Genomic DNA, 23,735 nt, shown 5'->3' on the forward strand with positions numbered 1-23,735 from the left:
GTTTGGCATACTGAAATGGGTCAGTGCCAACCACACCTTCACTTTGAGAAGTATTAAGCCAATACATTTCTATCAACACTTACAGATACCATGCTTCTCAACTTCAGCTCTCCTCTACAACCAAAAGCTTATTAGAACTGAGTCGCCTTCCAAGTAGAGAAGGAGCAGAAATTGGCAGGTCGTTAAATTCTTTTCCAAAGGGAAACTTCGGTGACCAAATAACTACATTTAGAGAAGCGTTTCTCTGGAACTCATGCAAGCATCCAGCTCTTGGGTTGAACAAATTAACTTTTCAGAGGATTCTAGCTTTGTGAATCCCCCCTCCACTGCCAACATCCTCTGGATGCATTTGCCAAAAAGTTACAGCGTGGTGTCCTATCTTTGGTAAAACTGTGACCCTTATATCAATGTGTGTCCTATGTGATCTTCACCTATGTGGGAGTTCCCTACATCAGGCCTTCATAGGTTTCAAGTGGGTATCTAGGCACCAAGATGACCGTGATTCTTTTCTGTCTAGCTCTGTTATTTTACACCTTTGCTTTTAATTTTGTATGCCACCCAGAGTCACTGATGAGTGGAATGGCCTTAGAAATGTAAATGATCAACAAACAAACAACAGACCCTGCCTTGATTTGATCACTGATATCCAGATACATAATGCTTCAGTCCATAGCAAGCCAAAGTCATTCTTTAGCTACTGGACAAAGTCAAAGTTACCCAGTTTTAGGGCCACCTGAGAATTCCAGGGCAAGACTGGGAAGGCTAGAAAGTGGAAAAAGAATTGTGGAAGGGCCATGGCTGAACTGAAGGGGTGGATTCACAAGGAACAGAGCACAACTTGCCTCTGCTGAGCTGGGGAATGGATGCAAGACGAGAGGGAGACCCAGTTCTCTGCAGCTGGTTTCTTGCCCCCTTTGGCAAAGTCTCCTTTGCTGCTCTGCTCTAACTCTCTTTGGAGATCCCTCACTGCCTATGAAGGCCTCCATAAATTCCCACAAACCCAGGGAGGCTAGTCAGTGAAGAGCAGTTATCCAGAGAATAGAGTGAATGGCAGGGAAATTCATTATATGTACAGGGCCACTGGGAATCCACTGAGAAGTGAAAGAGAAAGGGCAGGAGGAAACAATTAAGAATGTAGTGCAGTAATTCCTACTATTAGCAGGGGGTTGGGTCATCCCTGAGATGCTGTAGTAGAGGGCAGAGAGAATGGTCTTGAAGGATAGGAGAAGAGCTGCTATCAAGGCAATGGTCAGATAAGAGGGGCTTGAGCCTGGGCCAAGAAAATAACTTGAGAAAAAGTCTCAGACAAGCTCCTCCCTAGTTCACATGAAGATAAAGGGAGGGGAGGCACATTCAGACTTGCAAGATGCTGTTACTAAAGCTTTTTACAATAAAAGTAGTCCTGACCTACACGGTGTTGGTTTCTTAGTCAGCTCTACCTGGTTGGGTTGACAGCTGCTGACTTGGAAAAAGAAAGTGGAACTCTCAAGGAAACATGGAAAGGTTTCCAAAAACTGCTTTTTTAAGGAAGGTCAGATGGGGACAAAGCAACTAAGCCATTTTAATGTATTTGCTCTGTCCAACCTTCCATCCAGGCTGCACCAAGGGAAAAATTACCACACCAGGAAACAGGGTTCTGGTAGAGACGGGAAATTTTCACAGAATGGCATTCTCACATGCAAGTTGGCGATTGAAGTTTGATAAGTCACTGATCAGCAGATCAAAGCTGTGTTCATATACCATAAAACTTTGGTTTGCGAGCATAATTCGTTCTGGAAACATGCTTGTAATCCAAAGCACTCGTATATCAAAGCGAATTTCCCCATAAGAAATAATGGAAACTCAGATGATTCGTTCCACAATGCAAAAATATTCATATAAAAATGATAACAATACTGTAATATAATACAAAATAATAAAGAAAATACAAAATATAAAGAAAACTAAAACAAATTACCGTATTTTCCGTCACTAAGACGCTCCCATGTACAAGACGACCCCCACTTTTCCAACCCAAAATTAAGAAATCAATATTTTAAAGATAGTGCAGAACACATTTTTATTTAGTAATTAGGTAACGTTGACCTGATACACTCGGTGGGAGGAGGTCCAAACCGTCTCTCTGCAGCTCTATTTCCATGCTCTTTTGCATAACTGATTACATTCAATCACGAGTGAAACTGCCGATAGCTTGTCTCTGCAAACAGACTTCCTCCAATTGGTTTGTTCAGCATCAGCTGACGTCAGTTCCATAAGGCTCGTGATTGGAGGAAGTCTGTTTGCAGAGACAGTATGGGCAGTTTCACTCGTGACTGGAGGCTCGTGATTGGAGGAAGCCTGTTTGCAGAGTCAAGCTATTTCACTCGTGATTGGAGGCTAGAAATAGGAGGAAGCCTGTTTGCAGAGACAAAGTATGGGCAGTTTTGCAACCGCGCGGTTCTCTCCTCGGCTTACTTCCTTGAATAAGACACCCTTCAATTTTTAGCGTAAGGATTTTAGAAAAAAGTATCGTCTTATAGTCGGAAAAATACGGTAACCTGCACTTACCTTTGAAAACCTTCGTGGCTGGTGTGAGGGAGACGAGAGAGGAGGGTTATTGTGTAGGACGACTTTCACTATCACTAGCATGGGAGACAACCACCCACAATCCTGCAGCGAGAGAAGAACCATGTGTTGTGACCATGTGACGTTTGGCATCACATACTACTCGTATTGCAAGACATCGCTCGTTTATCAAGTTAAAATTTATTAGAAATGTTTGCTCATCTTGGGGAACACTCGCAGAACAAGTTACTCGCAATCCAAGGTTTTACTGTATAATGGGAAACCATAATTGTGGGAAGAGTTCTGGCTACACTAGCAATAAGCCAACAGATGTGTGAACCATATGAATAATTCTTTTTCAAAGGTTTGGTTCACACATTGTGTTTTCAGGCATCGTTCGGTTTCTTTGCTTCCAGTTGCATGTTGTCTGAACTCAGGCATTGTGTTTGTAAACCACAAGCAAAGATTTAGAGTGTTGTGGGAACCCAGCCAATTATTCAAATTATTCAATAAATGCTGTATACACAAGCTACGCCAAGTATGTCAATCCAGTTTTGCTGTAAAACACAAATATATTAACTGATCTAAAATCAAGATATGATGTTGTTTTAAAATGTAGCCATTTATTAAGACACGGAATGGGGATTATGCCAAGCGAGTATTTAATGAAGTCATAAAAGTGGGAGAAAAGAAAAAGGGAATTTCTGTGCTTTTCCTCCTCCCTGCACACCACTTTGTCTGTCTAAACACTCTGTTAAAACTAAGCAAACATCCCAATGAAAACAGCTGCCATCTGTATTACGTGCGAGAAAACTGTAATAAAAACAAATTGGGGGCGGGAAATAGACTTTCCAAAAAAAGAATGTACTTCTTCAGTCAACCGTCGTTTTCAGATTCACAAATATAATGAGTTTATCAGGAGGTGAGCTAGACTACCAAAATTGCAACACAGATCAAGATGACCAAGTTTTCTCTGCAAAAGTGAGGCTGAGGCCCAAGAACTAGATCATGGCCATTAGGACTCACATCTCAAGATGGGTTGGTTCTGATTGTCTATTTCTCAGCTGAATGACTAAGAATAAAGAATGTCTTGCAGAAACCGCAGGTATAAATTCAAAGGGAGATTCCACAGATTTAAAAGATGCCCCATGCATTTTTCAAGGAGAAGGGATTATAAGAGGGAAATGAGAGAATAACCATGAATCCTGTGCAACCAGATTAGAAATCAGCTTCTCAGCCCTTGGTCTGTGAATTTAGCATATTGTATTCCAGCCAGTTGGGTCTTAAATTGATAAACCAAGGTTATAACAAGTCATGGCATAGCTTAATGGGTGAACTCAGTCTGTGAAGTTAGGATTCAATTACAGTCTAGCACAGTGCTTCTCAAACTTGGCAACTTTAAGATGTGTGGACTTCAACTCCCAGAATTCCCCAGCCAGCACGGTCTAACATTTACCTCCAAGACCATCACCTAAACTGCTTGATGGCATGCCAGGCCTGACCAAAGCAACCAATTTCTACAGCTTCCCTTCTCAATCTGTCTATCTGTCTATCTATCATCCATCCACTGAATCAAATAATGGAAGGGTTGGAAGAGACTTTGGAGATCACCTAGTGCAACTCTACCCAATGCAGGAACCACAACAGATGGTCATCTGGTCTCTATCTTAATTTGATTTATATTTCACCTTTCCTCCAAGAGACCAAGACAGCTTACATAGCACTCCCTCTTCCAAATTCCTCTGACTACAGCTAGCTTGGGAAGTAGGTCAGGCTGGGAGACACTGACCCTCCAAAAGTTACTGAAGGAGCTTCCGTGGTTGAGGATGGACTTCAATCAGCAATCCAGACAGTCTGGGAGCCACTCAGTTTGTCCTGTCCCTAGAGATGCCTACCCCATTTGCAGTATTAGATCTTAATTTCCAGGCTAGCAGAGAAATGTATCTACTAGATTCAATACAGATGAAAAAATACAGCTGTAAAGGGCTTCAGATTTGATTCCAAAATCATCCTTCTGTGCAGACATGGCCGCCTGCAACTCTTGAACACGGTTGTGTCTTTGCCTCAAAACACGTGGCAGACGCATGATCCTAGGAAAAGACATGGCTGCTTTAAAGAGCTACAGCAGGTTGCGTGCAACAAGCTGCACCCCCCTACTACAGAGAAGATTTGGTGGATGAAAGCATCATGGACATGCTCACCTTTCATAGTAAAGAACCCACCGGGTCCACGTCCCTATTCTTCTTGCACACATATAATGTGGATGAGTTCCACAGTTCATACTATGCAAATACTGGTGTTAATTGTTCTCAAATGCAAAACATGTTATTTAAATCAGGATGCTCTTCAGATGTATTTTGGCACATGTACAGGTGCAGTATTTTGCCAGATGTTGTAGTATGAGTGCAGTTTAACGCTTAACCATCTGCTTCCTTCCTTTCTTATTCCATCAAGGTTTTTTTTTCTGTTGTCTCAAGGGCCTGTTTTTTAAATGAGGCACTGCATTTTATCTCCTTTTAGACCTTAGCAAAACCGAAAGAACCAACACAGCAACAGGAAAGGAAAAAAAAAACCCTTCCAAGAGGCAGAGAATGATATTTGCCTGGAGATAAAACAAATCACTCAAAAGAAAGAGAGAGAATAAAGCAATATATTTATCCCTCTGCCTCAGAATGGGTATTTGATGTTTGTGACAGTTATAACTCAGGGCACCAATCAAAATATCAAACTGTGCCTGGGTCCAGCATGGAAGATGTGAATTAAAATCCTTCTTTTTCCACTTCTGCATCATGTTTCCACTCAGGCACACGTGAAATAGAATAGACCACCCATGAACAAATGCAAAGTATCTTCTTTTCCCCTGCATTTCTAACTATCAGCATTTAAATGCACGTTACTAAGATATATGTTGTGAAAAGTCACAATAGAGCCCAAGCGCAGAGTTCCACAGCCTTTAAGGTCTCCCAGGTTCAAATCCAGCACTTTTCTTTCTTAAAGAAATCACTCATCAACCTCTTTTCTTCCCCACCTTTGAAGAAGATGGTGTAACTGCAACTTTTCAGCACACCCGAGGGTTGGGTTCACACACTATGTATTTACTGAACAAAATCTTATTGAGTTAACCCAATGACATGGATTTGCCTGAATTTTAAATCAAGCATATTGGCTTGGTTTCCATAACACACTGAGCCTCAACTAGCTTGACATGTTGTGTGAACCCAGGCAAATTTGAACCAGGTCTCCCAGCCGTGGCAGTCTTTGTTCTCCTAATCCTCTTCCTCTTTGGAGTTCCTTGCCAACGCGAGAACAGTCGAAACAGAGCATCTGCTTCAGCTTAAGCATTAATTCGCTTAGTTTGCTTGTTTAACTAAGTTGAACTGCTCCTTTGATTAGTTCCATTTTAAGCAAAGTTTAATCAAACATCTGAAGTAAACAAAATCAAACTGAACTAATTGGAGTAAATGGAGTCAAATTAGGGCCTCGTTAAGCAAGTTAAAGGAAGGGACACAAAGCGGGGTTTTGCCAGAATTTGCCGCCTGTGGTACAGATTTAATGTCCAAAACCAAGAAACCAGCGCTAAAATACAGCGCTTGGAAAAATATGGTCTGGATAGTACAGTGGCCAGATTGATGGATGACAGATAAAGGGACAACCCCACCAAGAGGAGAAATGGAAACTCATCAAGAAGTTTCATAACCATCCACTCTAATTTTGGGGATGCCTGTCCCTGATCAAGTGCTGTTTTGGGGGGAAGAAATGTGTCCATTGAGATAAATAGGAGCTAATTCCATGTATACATAATACTAAACAGTCTGTCATTTGGGACACAAGACAGCTGTGTATGACAGATGACTCACAATTTCCAAACTTGCTCTCCATAAAAACGATTGGAAAGAAAAAAAAGGATTATTTGGTTCCTCCTTCCTACCCAGTCATCAGAGACATCTGAACTGTGGCCAAAGACAAGCATTGGCGAACACCAATGATTTGGTTAAAAGTCAACCATTGTCTGCTGACAAAAGGCAGAGAGAACTGCCGACAATCTTTTGGCCTGAACAAACCCAGCTGCACACATCCCATGCAGCAGGTTGTAGGGAGTTCCTGGTTCCTTCCCCATTAAAAGAAACCAATTAATTTCCCATTGATTAGGAACAAAAGGGCTGTCAAGAACCTTACCCACCTGCCTCTCAGAAGGGACACTCAGCCTCAGTAGCGACAGCCCGCAAACTCTCTTTCTCTGCAGCCTTTTAAAGGCCAATGAGAGCTTTTGACCTTGGCCATGTATTTATGCAGTGTGTTAATTAAGGCAGGTGGGGGGCGGGGGCGGATCCATTAATTAATTGCATTCCACACTTGCTTGAAGAAAAGGCTCACATCAGAAGACAAAAAAGGTCTCATTCTACCTTCAGTAAGAAATTAGGGTAGAAAGAAACAAAGGCTCTGAGCTTTGGCACTCTAAGCTAAAACCAAATTAATCACATCACTGAGTACCATGTATAACCCAGGGACAAAGTTGGAAGGGGTCTTGGGAGAACATCTCATTCAACCTCTTGGTCTACGCAGGTTCTACCAGTGAGGAAGAAGCTACCACATTCCTTGGCAGATGCAGATCCAGTTTGCCCTTGAATGCCTTGAGAAAAAAAAACACATTCTCCCATCACCAATTCCAATACCATCTTGAGTGTCCACCTACACAATGCCAGGAAGGAAAGCAGGAAGACAGGCAGGCAAAGATAAAAACCAGTTACCCGGAGATGGCCAACTTGCATTAAATTCACAGGCGTTGAAGTGGAAGAGAAACGCAAGAGAACTAATCTTGACAGAGAAAACTGTAATCAGGTGAGTTGTTAGCAGTTCTTCAGACCAGGTTCTACAGACTGTAGAGGGGCAATCCCAAGACCCATAATGCTTCTCCTGAGGGTTCCTTGGCTGTAAACTTTGCTTTATATCTTTATAAACCTGAATCAGGCGGGATATCTATGGGACTGTAATGACAAACTCATTGGTTGAGCAGAAGTAAATTTACTCCAGGAATTGTCATCTACTGGGCCGAAGGAATTTGCATCTTTTGAATCCCCCCTTCTTTGAAACTCTGGCAAGGATCAGACCAGCCCCCCCCCCAGTTGAATTTTAAGAGAACTGTTAAAACCCAGCTTCTCAAAAAGGTCCCACAATGGTATCAATCTGAACTCCCACCCTGGGTTATATTGGTGTATTTTGGCTTTCAGCAGCTTTCGTTCCTTTCTTACCAACTTCTGTTATATTGTTCTCACTGTAGTTCATTATCTGATTGTACTATTTTTGTACGTTCATATTTTTACTGTAAGTAGCGAGCACTAGCCGCTCAGGGTCCTGCTGGATGGGAGGAACATAAAAAGCTCAGAAAATAAATCAAGTCAAATAAAATAAAAGGATTTAGAGCACTGTCCTCTGACAGCCCTTCCAACAGGACACAGATTGGCAACCTGCAGTTTGAGAACCATTGGAAGCCTTCAGTCCTAATTTCAACTGATCAGCTGAGCTCGCTAACACAAATGGGGAAGGAGTAAAGGAAGAGAGGGAGGAAAATAAGAGGACAGAAAGAAAAATAGCCTATCTATATATCTAATATGGCCACCCATCTATGCAAGAAACTCTGGGCAACAAACAGAATAAAAACAAAGCATTCTATTAAACCAAGAAAAAACAAATAAAACCACATTGAGGCTCAGGAAGAACACAAAATCATTAACCACAGACAGACCAGAGCCCCCACAACTAACAGTGCCAGTGCCAGGGGGAAGAGCCAGGTCTTCATGGCTTTGCAAAAGGCCAGCAGACTGGGGTCCTTCGCACACAGCTCCCAACAAATTACCACTGAGGGCATGTAGACCTCAGCAAGTCCAACTCACCCATCTCTGACATCAGACGCCCAATGCTTCTGGCACAGAGAAGGAAAGGATGGCTTTAGCACCCCAGCCTTCACATACCCAGTCTACAAGAAGAAAAATCATTTGTCAAGCTGTTTCAGAGGAACTGAACTATCGTTTTATTGCTTCTGTTTTTTTTTAATTGCCCCCCTTTTGGGGTTCTTAAATCATCTCTCAACGTGTATTAAAATCTCTCTTCCCTCCCCGTTTGTTGTAACTCTAACTGCCAGTGCTTTAATAAAGAGCAACAAGAAGTTTGCGGGAACCCATTCAACCCCAAAAATGGCACTGGGGAAAAGAAGAAAGAGGTGGGTGGGGACCTCCACTTTAAACTACCCCTGCCACTTCTCAAAACGTAACCCAGCATCCAAACATACAATTGTCCTGTTTTGATTTGCCGACGACTGGGAGTGCTTTCTACTTAACGCTAGTTGGAAATCAAGCTACTCAGACATAACATCCTCTGTCATATTTTCAATCTGGCAGGCAATTAGTCAATAATAAACAAAGGTGAAAACGAGGAAAGACGAATGAGATGGTTACATCTGTATCAATGGGGTTATAGATTCCCAAAGATTTATTAGGAACTGACGGAGGAAATACATATTTACAAATGGGATGTGTCAGGTCTAATATGATAAAGACTCTATTGTTGAAACAGAATGAAAGCTTATTTTTAATAAACGGGCAGACTAGATTAGTAGGAAAAATACCCCCCCCCAGGAGTGATTTGTTAATGTTACTCATGGGTTTTCAGTTTCATTAGCTCTTCGTGAGCTATCCAAGGATCCTAAAGTAAGATAATTCCAGGCAACTGTACAATGCATTATAACAAATTGCTTCAGAAGGCCAAAAAAATAGCTAGGGTGACAACTGGACCCTTTAAAATCCAATAAGAACATGGTCCTAAGTTACAGTGGCTAGAAATTCAGACTCCCCCGCCCCTCCAGACTTTAGAGAGAATAAATGCTGAATAATGATTGGAGAGGTATATAATGTACTCAAGCCCGATTGGAAATGGAGTTTTGCAAGGCTGAAACCCCTTTGCCGCCATTCATCTCAAAAATCTTGACAACCGTTCTGCCAAACAGGTCTATTTTACAGTCCGCAAGTTGCAAATGCACACAGATTAAAAGCTAGTGATTTTTTCCCCCTTCCCCTAAGAATACCTTAGTCATGGTTTCCCCATGTGGCGCCTCTTTGTTCTATGTTTTGTATTTATTTTCTATCATGCAAAATAGAGTTTGATTCTGCTCATCCTGGATGAGCAAAGGCAGTGATTCAATTCACCTGCTGTTTTCAACCCTGACTTAGTAGCTTTACAGAAATCTTTCCCTCTCCTTATTCAGGTCCTAAAGTCTAGAAATGTGCTTCCTTAAGTGGATAAAAGAGGAATTGGGAGCTGACAGCGTAAGGGAAAGAGGCTGGGAAGGGTTAGAGACGCAGGAAAGAAGTGGAAGAGTGACTGGATCCTCCTGCTTTGATCTCATTTGACGCAGGTCTGAGCCATTTCCTGATATTGGAAAATGGGTGGGGGGGCGGGGGAGACAGCTTTTCCTTATTAAGCAAACCAACTTAATGAACTGGAATAAAGCAAGCCATGAAGGAGAATGGGCAAAGAACTACTAAGACAGATGCTTCCAAGTTTACATTTGTGGTAGCTTTTATTGAGGAGCTTGTCAATGAGACAAGTGACTCACTTCTTGCCCATAGTCCTTGAGAAGCCCCTACTCCTAGCTGCTGGGGGGGGGGGGTTGGTGGTGTCTGTGCTCTAGTCAATGGCATCTGATGTGTGTGTATGTATAACTGATGTCGTAATACAGTGCACAAAACCTTGATTAAGCAGCTTATCCACCTCCACCTGCTCTTTCCTGAACGGATGACCTCCATCTTCCTCTCCGATAGTGGCATTGCTAAAAACCTAGATGGATATTCCACAAAAAAGTAGGAAACACATATATGTCCAATTTGTGAGTGTTCATGGTCGTCCTGCTTTTAAAGGCAGGAAAGGAGGGAGTGTGAAGGGTGAATTAAAAGTGCTGACTTAGAGGTGAACTCCTACGGTAATATAAGACCTTGGCTTCCTGTGATTTGCTTGACTGCCTTGCTACGTGTCTGAGACAGAGCACCATATTAAATAGCCTACTTGGATAACCTACTTAGAGGTGAACGATCTTTGACCCATTACTCTGTCAAGCTCTGATAACCACAAGAGTCTCAAACTGGTTCTAGACAGGTTTGAAGGAAGTAAGCTGAGCTGGTATTCATGCTCAAGGGTTTTTTTTCAGATTGTGGATGACATACAATCTGCCCCTGATCATGATTTATTTTATTATTGATTGATTGATCCCATTTGTATAGCCGCCCATCTCCCAGAAAAGCGACTCTGGGCGGCTTACCACAATCCAATAAAACCAACACGTACATAAACAATCGGTATAAAAAATAATAACATCCTTAGCAATATTATAATGAAGTTAGGGAATAAAGGATAATGCTAAATGCTTAGGGTTTGAGCTTTACTGCTGAAATGTTGCAATTGTGTACTCATTCCTTCGTGTGAAGAAAAAAAAAACCCAACTCTCTCTGGTTTTCCCTTTCACCATTGTGGAAAATCCATGACACACAGGCACCAGGGACTTCTCCTTCATTCCAGGGGAATGAGGAGAAAGTCTGAGCCGCAGCTGAGTGGCACTTAGGACGTTTCCTCCTCTTGCAAGCCTACCAGCAAGTTCTGATGAACGTTCTAAAGGTCTCCTTGGAAGAAGTTATGGAAGAGTCTCCCTGTTGCCCTCCAGCAGCTTAGCCACTGGCCTTTAGCATTAGATGCTTCCTGCTCACACTGTTGACATTAGCAATATCCTGGTGGCATTCTGCTAAAGTGTGTCCAAGCACCTGGGAGCTGATGCTCCTTGTCAAATTTAACCACAACAGGCAATGCGTTGCCAGCTCTTGGCACGAGCTCCGCAGCAACAGTGGCAATGCACTGGTTTGAGAAGGGATTGGCTCAAGGAGCAAACCAGAAAGAATTCCTCATGGCTACCATTTATTCCCACTTGCAAATTAACACTGGATTGGAGCCAGGCTCAGCTGCCTGGCAAGGAAGTGCATCCATATCAATATTGCAGGCCGTGGGCCAAGAAGCTGGAGATGCTTTGCCTGCAAAAGGGGGTTCCATTTCGGTCCCCTGGATCTCAAGCCAGTGGGGGTCTAAATCAGCATGATTCTTATTCAGAAGGCCCGAACTTCTAGCAACTTTCTGTCCAGTAATTGACATTTTAAGCTACGTAAAGGGCTTCTTAACTCCTTACATAGTAGGGTCTCACAAGGTAGTGTTTTCCATTTTGTTAGTCTAGGGCAGTGTTTCTCAACCTTAGCATCTTCAATATGCGTGGACTTCAACTCCCAGAATTCCCTAGCCAGCCATGCTGGCTGGGGAATTCTGGGAGTTGAAGTCCACGCGTCTTAAAGTTGACAAGGTTGAGAAACACTGATCTAGGGTCATAGAGGGATGCCAAGGTGCACAAGGTGAAGCTCAACAGAAGCCTCAGTTGCAAGTTGCAGTCAAGGGAAGGGGGTTGCCAGCCAGCTGCAATAAGGAGGTCTTCATACAGCACCAAATCAAAGAGAACTGAAGCTAGTGATGATGAGTTGAAATGTGCCTATACTGAATTGTACAGAGAGATGCGTCTTTGGACATACAGGCCAATGCTTCAATTAGGAGTGGACAATGTTTAGCTGATTAGGAGGTTCAGTTGACTCCTTTTTTTGTTTTTTAAGATGGCAAGGGTGAAGGAAGTCGTGGTGCCATGATGTATGTAGCTGGAGCCAAGATCCTCAGTATTTTTCCCTCAGATTTTGAGAGCACAATGTCACCAAATTTTGGCCATCGCAATCCAGTTGAGCTCTGGGTCACTCTATGCAGGAGAAAGTCACTAAGGTGAATAACTGTAATGTACCTCTCAGAGTGTGAGGACAGGATAACCATTTGCAAAATATCACCCGTTCAGAACATCTCCACATTCCTCCTTTAACAGAAAAACAGGTGGCCACCTCCTTTGGCAGCAACAGACAGTTAGGAGGAGGATCAAGCAGTCCCCGATCTAATGAACTTAAGAGATAAATGGACTGCTAAAGTAAATATATCCAGTTGCCAAGATTGTGGTAACCTAACCCTCCCTTTTCCCTTTCAATACATTTGGTTAATAAGACTCCATGGAAATCTAGCTTTCTTGGTTGTGAGCGGCTGCTAGGGGTTGACATTAATGCAAGAAGGAAATTGTGCACAGAATACTATCAGGTGGATTATCTGTCCCAAGGCAGTACCGAACTATTTGCTTGTATATTCCCTCGCACTCTTCCCACACTCAAGAAGCTGTTCTTCTGAGTGATTGCTGAACTTAAGTTCAACCTCCTGCACTGGAAGTAGGATATTCTCAGCCACACAGCCCTCCAAATACATGGCGAAGAGGAGAGGAAGAGGAGGAAAAACTTCTATTCAGGTTGCCTGACAACAGTGACTCAGGAGAAGCTCCACTTTGCTCTGAAGCAGTCGACTGGACATCTGCATCCCTGGTAAAATTACAAAAGGTAGGGAATTAAGTGGAAATATATGGCCGTGAAACAAAACGTTGAATAGTCCTGCACACACCGACAGGGCGTTTGTGTCTTCTTTATTCCTTAAAAGAATGCACTGCAGCCAAAATTTCACCCTTGTGCAATAGTGGGGCAAAATCCAGAAATCTTGGTGAACCGAACTGTTTCCCTGTCAAATATCTTCTGCACGTATTTGAATATTCTATGCAGCTCCACAGTTTCTTCTGGCAGCTGCAATTTCAGCATTGTTCTGCCTGCCTTGCGGCCACTTCTTCTGCATCCTTCCACAATGTGTCCCAAAAGAGATCCCACCCAACCAGGAACACCCTGGGAACGGGATGGCATTATAAAGATGTGCAGCCAGTCAGCTTTGGCTGTGCTCAGACATTCCCAGGATAACTAAAAGCAACAGACATTCCGAGCGAATGTAAACAGATGTGCAAAAAATGTTGGGAGGAAAATCTAAATATAAAAAGCAGGAGACTGAGAAGGTTACAGAAAATGCTTGTGGAGTACTAGAATTTTTTACAGCTGCTTCTTTTCCTGCAATTTGCTAGATCCTACTTCTATTAAGATGAGATCTGGAGAGTTACGAAAGGCTGCCCCCACACGGATTTGGAGTGGCCAGAGGCAAACAAATTGAAAATCAAGAGCCTTTTTCTGTAGGCTACGTGAAGTTAATGCCTTGTACCACAACGTCTAGAATTGATTTAATTGTGCCTTGCCCAAGCACGAGAATTACTACACAGATTCCAATCAAGAAAAATACAATGTGGTCTGGTTCAGAGAATTCTAAGTATTCAGAGTCTGCTCAGGGGGCAACAGGACAGAAATACACATGTGTGCACACATATCGTGCTCTTCTTGGAAAAGGTTATTGGGGTGTTTGGGGAAACAGCTGCAAGCCCTAGATGAAGGGATGATTGTTTTGTTAAAGACTTCTCAGCAAAAGATGACTGTTGAGTAAGCCAGAGCAGAAATGAAAAAGGGCATCTGAAGGAGATGAATTCCTTAAGGTGGTAGGCCACCCAGCTAATGTTTTATTTCTAGTAGCAGAATAAAATTGCCCACAGCTGGTAGAAGGTTTAAGAACATTTTCTCCAGATGGAGACATGTTGCTTTTATATTAAAAAGATGGGTGGGGAAGAAAGGAAGTGGCAAACTTTTTATTCTTTTCTTCCCACCTATACATCTGTTGGGATTGGTAACTCAAGAAGCGCTTTGCCAAGACAATTGCCGTCTTGACACAGTAATCTTTATGCATTTCTTAAAACTGCCATCATCCTAGATTTTAGCTGAAGACTTTTTGTAAGTTACTGAAGGAAGTAAGGGAGAGATCTGAAGGTCCGGGAGGGGGGAAAACACTGGGAAAATGGAAAAATTCAAGAAAATATCATTATCAGAAAGCAACATCTGCTTTTCTCACATGTTTTGGGGGTCTTTACAACTTTAGGGAGGGGATTTTAAACATGAACTGCAGGTCCTGGCAATTAGAATCCAACATCTTTCTCTTGTTTCTTCTCCTAGGAAAATCTAAATTTAAGAATTTATGCTTTCTTACCAATTTGCAGAAAGCTGGTCTGCCTAATGAAAACAACCAAATTCTTGTTTATCGAACTAATAACATTCTAGCTGCACTGTCTACTTTATAAGATCAAGCAATATGTCGTTCTGGAGTTCCAGGACTGCTTTGAAACGTTCTCCCCCAAGAGAGAACAGTGCAGACAGACACCTCCATTCAGGTGGGAAATAAATCCAGAGGAAGTGAAGTATCTAACATCATCTTCCAAGGATCATTTGATTGCATCAACCCACACAACTATTCCTCTGAACACTCCTTTCACAAGAGGGGTCTGATACTTTGCAAACAAGCAGAAGAACCTCAAGTCAAGTCAAGCAAACAAGGGCATCAAGATAATGGGCAATCTGCAATGATGTCAACAGGCCAACACGTGCAGTGATGTCACAATGCAAATGCTACTAGCATGTTTTCGCTTCCTGTCGTTTGATGCAAGTATGTCAGGCCTGGCATCAGTGTGATGACACCGTCACACATGTTCCATCACTTGCCCTCCCTTGCTGTGATCAGTGTCCATGGCAATGGATTTAGCTTCAAGGAAATCGGTGTAGACATCAAAAAAGACACCTTGCAGCTAGTATCAGCCTCCAAATATTTCTCAGCTTCTAAACTGTATACAAAAATGTCACAAATGAAAGAAAATTATGCACGTAAGATATACCACATATCTATTCGAGGAAAATTATACAGAAACAAAAGCATTGGGAAAAGAAATGTATCAACAGAAGAGAATATATGTAGCTCAAGGTTGAACCGTGGGGTCCTTGGTGTTCTCTGAGTTTGGTGGTTTGACTGCAGATGATTCTTTACCCAACTAGGTAACAGGTGCACCTAGGTGCACTGATGATGTTACCTAGTCGAGTAAAGAAATGGATGCAACTTTTTTAAAGGTTACATTTAAAAATGCACAATGTACATATATGATATAAACACAGATGGTGATCTGCCTGTTTCACTCAGTAAAACACTTTGCTGGGGCAGTTCAACAGTCCATTTCAATGGACTTGTCCTCATTCCCCTTACTCCACTTCATCCTTCCTCACCCACTTTTCTTTCTGCTGAAAAGATGTTCGCACACTACAGTCAGGTTCACACACATTGGGTGGTTCTGGGATTCCTCTAAGCCTGCTGATCGATGCTGCCACCTCGGACATCTGTGGAAGATGCCAACATCCTAGCCTGAAGGCCAACAAGACACTTATAATGTTTCCTTACTGTAAAATACACATAATCAGAAAAGAGAAATAGACACACCTAAAGCAGAGGCAGGAAGTCTTTCGGAAGCTGGGGGCCATATTTGATTTTTGGGAAAAAGAGAAGACTGCAACTGATGCTCCTAACAATACAAAGGCATGGAGCTGTAGAGAAGGCCAAGTTCCTCTTTCTTCCTGGAGTCTAAAATTTAAGGAGTTCTTTCTCTTTCTTTCTCTTTCTCTTTCTCTTTCTCTTTCTCTTTCTCTCTCTTTCTCTTCCCTTCTCTTCCCTTCCCTTCCCCCCTCCCTCCCTCCCTCCCTTCGGGGCTGGGAGAGCTCTGGGGTCCCAAAAAAGGGGTTCAGGGGTGTGACTCTGAGCCAAGCTACTCATCCCTGGGATAAAGTATGCAACCATGTTCTCTCTTTGTAGGTATTCCCATTAGCAGAAAGCAAGCTTTGTCGTCCAATTAATTATTCATTGAAACTTATGCACTCAGCTCCAGCAGTTAAATTCCTTCCTTCCTTCCTTCCTTCCTTCCTTCCTTCCTTCCTTCCTTCCTTCCTTCCTTCCTTCCTTCCTTCCTTCCTTCCTTCTTTCCTTCCTTTTTTGCAGCAGACATTTGTTTTACAAATCTGTTGCTGGGATGCAAAAATAATTCTACAGAGGTAGCCATTTGGGATGTATAAATGCTTGGTAATGATAAGCTAAAGTGGTACTTGGTTAGGTGTCATGCAGGGCAGCAAAAATCAATCAAGTTGGACATTTTAAAAAACGCAGCTTGGGAGCCAATTCAATTAGAAGATCAGTTGTTCCCCGGAAATCTTGGTGTTCTTTTCGGCATAAACAGAATAACAATGGGGAATTAGGAGTGATCATCCGACAGGTTGTAGTTGGTTTGTACCTGTCTCTTATATGCCTCACCAAGCTGTCCGGGAGCTCTGCCCACTTCCCCCACTGGCCAACTGATTAGTTTGATCTACTAGCCAACAGAAAAGGAATGACTAATTTTCTTCCATCGTGATCCTCTGGAAGTCAGAGAGAAAAAGGTTGGCTCCATGATCCATTATCTGAGTATGGATCCCAACAGATTTCAACATCATGCAGTTAAGAAGATTCCAGACCCCAAACTTCCATACATGCTCTGCATTTGCAAAACGAAAAAAGAAAACCAAGAAACTCTGTTCATCACCAAGGCAATAATGACCGATTATGAAATATCACATAAAAAGAGTTTGTCAGTCTGAGGCTTCTTTTTATGAATATAAGGCAAAATATATCAGAGGAACGGTTATCATCCTTCATTTGAAATGTGCTGTAAGCAGTAACTTTACTAATCTGGTTTTTAATTATTTTTGGGTTATGTTGCTACATCTGATACAACATATAGATAAGTATTCAACTGGTCTCAGATGCAAGGAATTATTTTCTTATATCTTTCTCACAGCAAATACAGACAGCGGACCCCAACAGAAATGGAGCTAAATGAGGCTGTTAACAAACAATTCCTGTGAAAGTCATCTGTTGGAGTAACCAGGGCTGTTTTATTCAGTCCCGAAGGTAGAATGAAATAAAGCCAGATAAAGATAAGATTCCCAACATTTTGTTGTTTTTTTTGCAATGTCAATAGAATGAATCTCTAGAAACAGTAACTGTGCCTTGAAGCCAATCAAATCTATCTCATTAGATCAGATTCATCACTGTCCACAATGTCTATTAGGTGTCGGACTAAAGACGTGGCATGAAAGGGGGGGGGGGGAAAGGAGGAAGAAAGTACCCAAGTTCCTGAAGTTAAATCATAGTTCTCCTATAATGTGCAGTAGGGGGAATGGAGATGCCTTGATGAAGCTGATCCTCCAGTAAAGCTGTCAGAATGGTCCTTAATATAATTCCTGCCTCCTTCTGCCCCGACCAGATTAAATTAAGCCTACTGAAGCTGCTCATGGATTCCTTTGAACCCAGAAATGGTCACCATCATTTCAGCTCCAACTACACCACCCAGACCATCAATGTCTGCTTCATTCCAGCCTTTGTCTAGAAGTTATTAAGAAGCCAATTAAAAGTGGAGCGACTTTATTGGTATTCAGAGCTCACTCGTGCATTAATTCAGCATCACCCACCATGGAGGAGAAGACAAAGGCGGGGGGAAAGGGCAAGGGCAGCCTAGACGTGTCCTTTCAGAAGGAGGTCCTGGTGCCTATAAAGGACAAGCCTGTCTCTCAGCTTATCTAGATACACTTGTAAAGATTAAAAAGAACGGCTCTGTTCAGTTGTCCTAATGATGCTGTAACCGACTCACCCAAGAAAAAATGGAACACCTAAGGAGGAGAGGAAATGACAGGCATTTGGGAATGCCCATTTAAACCATCAAAGCATGGAATGGTCACCCCAGAATCATGCTAATGGGGAGGGGGGATTTTCAGGGTCCAGGACAAAAGGATGCATTAGAGCTGTGTGAACCTAGATCTGGAGATTCAATTCAGAGATTTTAATCGAAAGGCAAATCTACAATTCTGTTAGGAAACTCAAGTCCAAGTGATTTGAAGTTGGAAGTTTGGAGCAGAACCAGATGGCTCTCTATCAATTTGGGAAAACCAGGACCTGGTTCAGCAATTCAGCAAGCTTTTCTACCAGCACCTATGATTCTGAAACTTGAATTGGATCAGAGCAACTTTCTGAACAAGTTCTAAATCTCATCCGTTCAACTTCTGAAGGATTCAAACTGGATCAAGGTTAATTCGCACGAAGAAGTTTCGTTCAGAAAAGAATGCTTTTCCAAAAACTCGGTTACTTTATATGGTCTTTCCTCCTCTTCAGAATGCAAAGCCAAGCCCTCCAACTGCCAAACAATTTTGGTCCAGCATAAATTAAAGCCCCTGCAACAAGGAAGCATGAAAAATTGGGTTAATTATGGAAATGCTGACCCTTATATGTAAGCTGCTGTACCGCATGCAGCTCCAATACTTTACAAGATTAAGAGCGCTCCGATTTAGTGGCACGCGGCAGGAAATAATAAATAAATAGGGGGAAAAAAATCCATCAAGCTCAGTTGAGCCTTGTGTAATGTGCTCCTGACATAACCGAGATTAATTTTGCTAATCCATCACAGGTTACCCATGCATCTCCAGACAACACATGGCAAATTGAAAATACACCATCAGAGTGGGAGCTCTTCTTCGAGAACATCCAAGTTTAGGAACCCAACGTGCAGAGTTTATCCAGCTCCTTAATGCAACTAGAGTCAATCAGATAGAAATCCCCGTTCGGGTGCTGATAGGAAAACCTGTTCTTAGCATCAGTGAACATTTCCACTCAATTAGTCTGTTAAAACGAAGCCTCACTTTATGCAATAGACTCGATTCAATTAATCATGGAGCGAACCCAGGCTAAACGTGGGCTCTACGACTCTCAGTCCTAACTTACCTCCCTAACAGGCTTGATGTGAGGATAGAAAGGGAAGGGGGAGAGGAGAGATGGTTTGAAAGGCAAGGAAGGACAAACAATGAATGTAGGTTTATGCAAAATTTTCAGACTGGGGATGATATTTGGTCCTGAAGGTATGTCCAGACAAGAAAACACACACAGACATTTGATTATACTCCACGCGAATATAAATGCATTGGAAATGGACTTCAATTAATTCCATACATTGAATATGGCTGGGCGCTTTTTTTTCTTGCCTTTTTTCCCAGTCACAACTGCAATTCGGGAGCCGCTGGACTGAGAAGGATTGCAGATTGTGAAGCAGTGGTGTAACAGACAGTGAGTAACCGAGGACATATTCAGTCCTGCTTTAGGAAGCCCCCAAAAACCAAGAGGGCCCCGTTTTGCCTCAGCAGCCGTGGTGCATCTGGGAGAGGAGAAACAGGAGGTGGGCATAGTGCTTTGCTTCCTGGAACTTGGAGGAAGCCAGCTGTGGGGGCCCACTTTTGGAGCGAGTCCCAGGGCTTCTGCCCCAAAGGCACCCCTCTCATCAGGGTTGTTGGACCAAATCCACAGTCTTTGCAGCAGCCTCCTGCTTTTCTCAGGAGGATGAAATCAGCATCACACCCTAAGGTTCATTCCTTCCGACCTTGCGTGAGATACCATGACAGATGGAGAAGAGGGAACGGGGCTTCCAATGCTCTGTTTCCCCTTAACTTCTACCCCGCAGATGCCGCTGAATCCTGGGCATTAGTATCACTTGAGAGGGACCTCCGAGACTTCTCACGGCATATTGTCCCCTCATGTCCACCAAAGCCAGTTGGGTTTTTGGACCACCCGAAGCTGCAGCAATCCGGTTCATAAAATAGCACTTCCAGGACAATCTCAGACGTCTGCCTTCGACCACAACAGCAGGGGGGGGGGAAAAAAGATGGAAACGCATCTGTGCAATATCGAAAAGTCTGCTCAGAGTTGCATCAGAACCCAGAAAGTGCAGCCTTGAACTGAGATAAGGACGGTGCGGCTCGCATACGCGATCAGGTGGTGGGGGGAGGTGTCCAAGAGGGGAGAGAAATTGTTTAAATAGCTGTGAAAACCACATGTGTATTTTAGCCAGAGATAGATTACATTTGATTAGGCAACGCGTTGGAGCGCAAATAATACAGGAGGCAGGCGTGCTTAACTAGCAGTTCCATCCCGCTCGCTCATATCAGGAGGTCAAGGGAGAGATTACCTGTATCTGACTGCTGCGTCAAAACACTCAATTGGAGCATTTATAACAAGGCGGCAAACGAGTCACAGCCAACAAAATCAGGGAAAGCAGGTCCTTTGGCACAACTTCCTCCTCCCCAACCCCCCAAAAACTCAGCTGAGACTTCTTTTACTCCTTAAGTCTTACCCAAAGTGGCCAGCAACCAGCTTCCTACCCCATCCTGCTACAAACTGGACAGAGGAATAGGTGATCCTGTCCTGCTCTTGGTCAATAACTGAAGCATTGTAAGGGGAAGAGTCACGGTTACCCAGGTCTGAAGCTTTTATACGCTCCACAAGGGAGCCATGTGTTATATTGGTTAAGGTGATAGACTGGCATTAGGAAGACCCGGGTTTTAAGTCTATGCTCAACCATGGAAGCTCCCTGGAAGATTTGGGGCCAGTCCTCCCCTCTCAGCCCAAGAGCCAGGACGGTGCGAAGGTGGTGAAGATGCTGAACCAGACATGGGGAGACCAAGGCCCTAATCCCCGTGAGCCACAGAAGTCCCTGGGAATTTGATGATGTAACTTTAGAGAGAGAGGTTAAAATATATTTGTACTCATAACTGCCGTGAAGAATATCAGAAGCTGCTTCTTTATATCTTTTTTCTTTCTTTTCTACTGTTCTTCCACTTTTTTTCTTTCCTTGCACTTCTTTTTTCTTTGATTTCTTCCTTTTCCTTTTTTCTTTCTTACTTTATATTGGTTTTTATCTTCTGGTTTAAAAGTTTTAATAAAAATTATAGACAAAAAAGAAGAAGTCCCTGGGATTTTGGACCAGTCTCGCTCTCTCAGCCCAGTTTACCTTATACAGTTGTTGCTGGGGGGGAAAATAGGAAGAGGGTACACCTACAGGCATGCTGTCTTGGGGTCTTGAATAAAAGGTGGGATATAAATCTAATAAATAAATAAGCATGCTTGAATCTTCATTGCTGGAAATGGGGCACTACTGTAGTTATGTTCTCGCAACACGCTGCTCAATAACAACCGGTCTTAGCACAAAGCGATGTGTGAACCCAGCTGCCACCATCTGCCCACAAGGCTTATGCGCAGCCTGTTTTGAATTCAGCAGCCAATCGTAGCTTACTTTCTAATCTATAGTTAAGTACACCATGGGTTAGCTCAGTGGGTGGATCCAATCACCATTTTCCACTAAACTGAAGGCAACAGATTAGGTTAGCCACCTAATGATGAGAGTCAGGTGACATACAAGTTTAGACGATGATAGTGATGGCGATGGTGATGATGATAGGCCAATGTTGCCCAACTTGAGCAACTTCCAGATGTCTGGATTTCAACTCCCAGAATTTCCCAGCCAGTATGACCATTGCTGAGAATTCTGGGAATCAAACTTCACACCTCTGGAAGTTGCCCAGGTTGGAAGAAACTGGGTTAGGGGCACATCTGTTTTGTCCAAGTTGCTTCTATCACCCTGGATTTGCCACCTTCAGCAACTGCCTCTTCCTGCCCCTCGTTAAGGCCCTCTTTACATACTTCCAAACACACAAAACTGGTGAGGTGAATTTTAAAAAATGCAAAGAATATGCAGAGCGCGCGCGAGAGAGATTACAGTTATTTGAAACTGACAAAGCCTGACTCACCACCATTAACAAGCCTGTGTAATTATCTCACAAGGACGCTTCAGGGAACAGACAGTCTTAACACAGGAACTAGATACTTTGCCGAGTGGAACAATAAAAACCTTTAAGGGGGGGACATTAATTTTTTTTAAAAAGTAATAAAGGAAATTTCATTCCAACTTGCAGCTCTCCTCAAAAGGTAATTGGGATTCATTCAAGGAGCCAGAGAATATTCCAAAACGTTTCAACGAAATCTCCTTTTTCTGTTTCTTTCCTTCTTCTTTTTTCATCTCATGGCCTCAGGAAGCAGATGCCGAAACAACAAACAAAGCTGAAATCCAATTACAGCGGAATATTCTGAAGCCCATCTCCATCTGTAATTTGTTAACCTGTTTAAGCATGCAAAGTGATTTCGCTTACAAACACCCGCACACACAACTCCATGCGTTTCCAAGCTTGTAGAACAGATGATTTAGAATTAAAAGCGTGGGTACAGATACAGTCCTGCTCTGGTTCTTCTAATGTTCTGGACACTGGACCTGCCACTCCCAAACAGAACCGAGCTGAAGTGGCTGACAGGTCTCTGGAACTTTCCACCACCTTTCTATGCCCGCTGAAACACAGCCAACCCACTGCAGAGTCTTGACCCTCAAGGTTCTTCTTCTTCTTCAACCTGCTCACCCAATGCAGCCACGAGGGCTGAAATCAAGATATACTTAAAATGTTCTCCTTAGAACCCCTTCTTTATTGATTGCATGCACAAAAAACATTAACAGAGATGTACACCAGGCATCCAGACAGCTGGTAATTCCTTCAGCACTTGTCTGTCATTCAAAAATGGCTCAGGCTGAAGGATTGTGAACAGAGAAGAGCCAATAATGTTTTTATGGGTCCCTAGAAGCTGAAGAGCAATAAAGTAGAAGGCCTAACAGGACCCTCATGTTCCATGTCTACTCAAAAAGAAATTCCGTGGGGTTACTTCCAGGTCAAGGTATATCAACAGGACTGGCAACATGGTGCCTTCCAGATATTTTGGGCCAGCTCCAATCAACCTTAACCTTCAGAAGCAACAGGAAGGGATTATGAGAATTCAGTCTGGTGGTCATCAGGTTACTGACTTCTGATGTAGGGCGACATCTATGAAACAAGAAGTTCCCAGGCTGCAAACCACAAGGTCAAAATCAGGACACAAACAGCGAAGTTCTCAGCCTCTACCTTTCAGTTTGCAACACAGGTGTTCCTCATGCCAGCTTCTCTTGAATTGCTGTCAGATCAACAATGCAAGTGAAGAAATGCATGTGGTTTAAAAGAAGGATCTCCTGTTGTTGCACCATTTTCTCTGGTGCCTCTTTCTGGCTCTGATAGCTGAACATCTTTTAAGATTATATGGAAAGGAGAACTTAGGGTGAAGGGGCAGGCAAGCAACCGGGGGAAAGAAAAGCAAGTTATTCCGCTTGTTATTGGCCAACTGCATTGTAGTGCAGTGTTTCTCAACCTTGGCAACTTTCAGATGTGTGGACTTCAAACTCCCAGAATTCCCCATCCAGCATGCACACACCCAAGATCTACACATCTGAAAGTTGCCAAAGTTGAAAGTTATAGTAACCTAAACTACAAAAGGACAATGGTAGCTTTGCAGAGAGAAAGGCTCAGGGGCAATTT

General features: G+C 42.9%; 1 long non-coding RNA gene across 1 annotated transcript in view; it reads right to left on the bottom strand.

Moving 5' to 3' along the window:
- Nucleotides 1–23,735, bottom strand: part of LOC148216582 (uncharacterized) — an 84,895-nt gene that overhangs the window by 52,793 nt on the left and 8,367 nt on the right. The window contains exon 2 of the long non-coding RNA XR_015795144.1: nucleotides 2,548–2,649. This is a non-coding gene — a long non-coding RNA (uncharacterized LOC148216582). The remainder of the gene's footprint in view (nucleotides 1–2,547; nucleotides 2,650–23,735) is intronic.

This window comes from Python bivittatus, unplaced genomic scaffold (assembly GCF_059951505.1).
Source record: "Python bivittatus isolate LINGU-HERP-01145 unplaced genomic scaffold, Pbiv_v1 ctg000100_np1212, whole genome shotgun sequence".
Classification (NCBI taxonomy): domain Eukaryota; kingdom Metazoa; phylum Chordata; class Lepidosauria; order Squamata; family Pythonidae; genus Python; species Python bivittatus.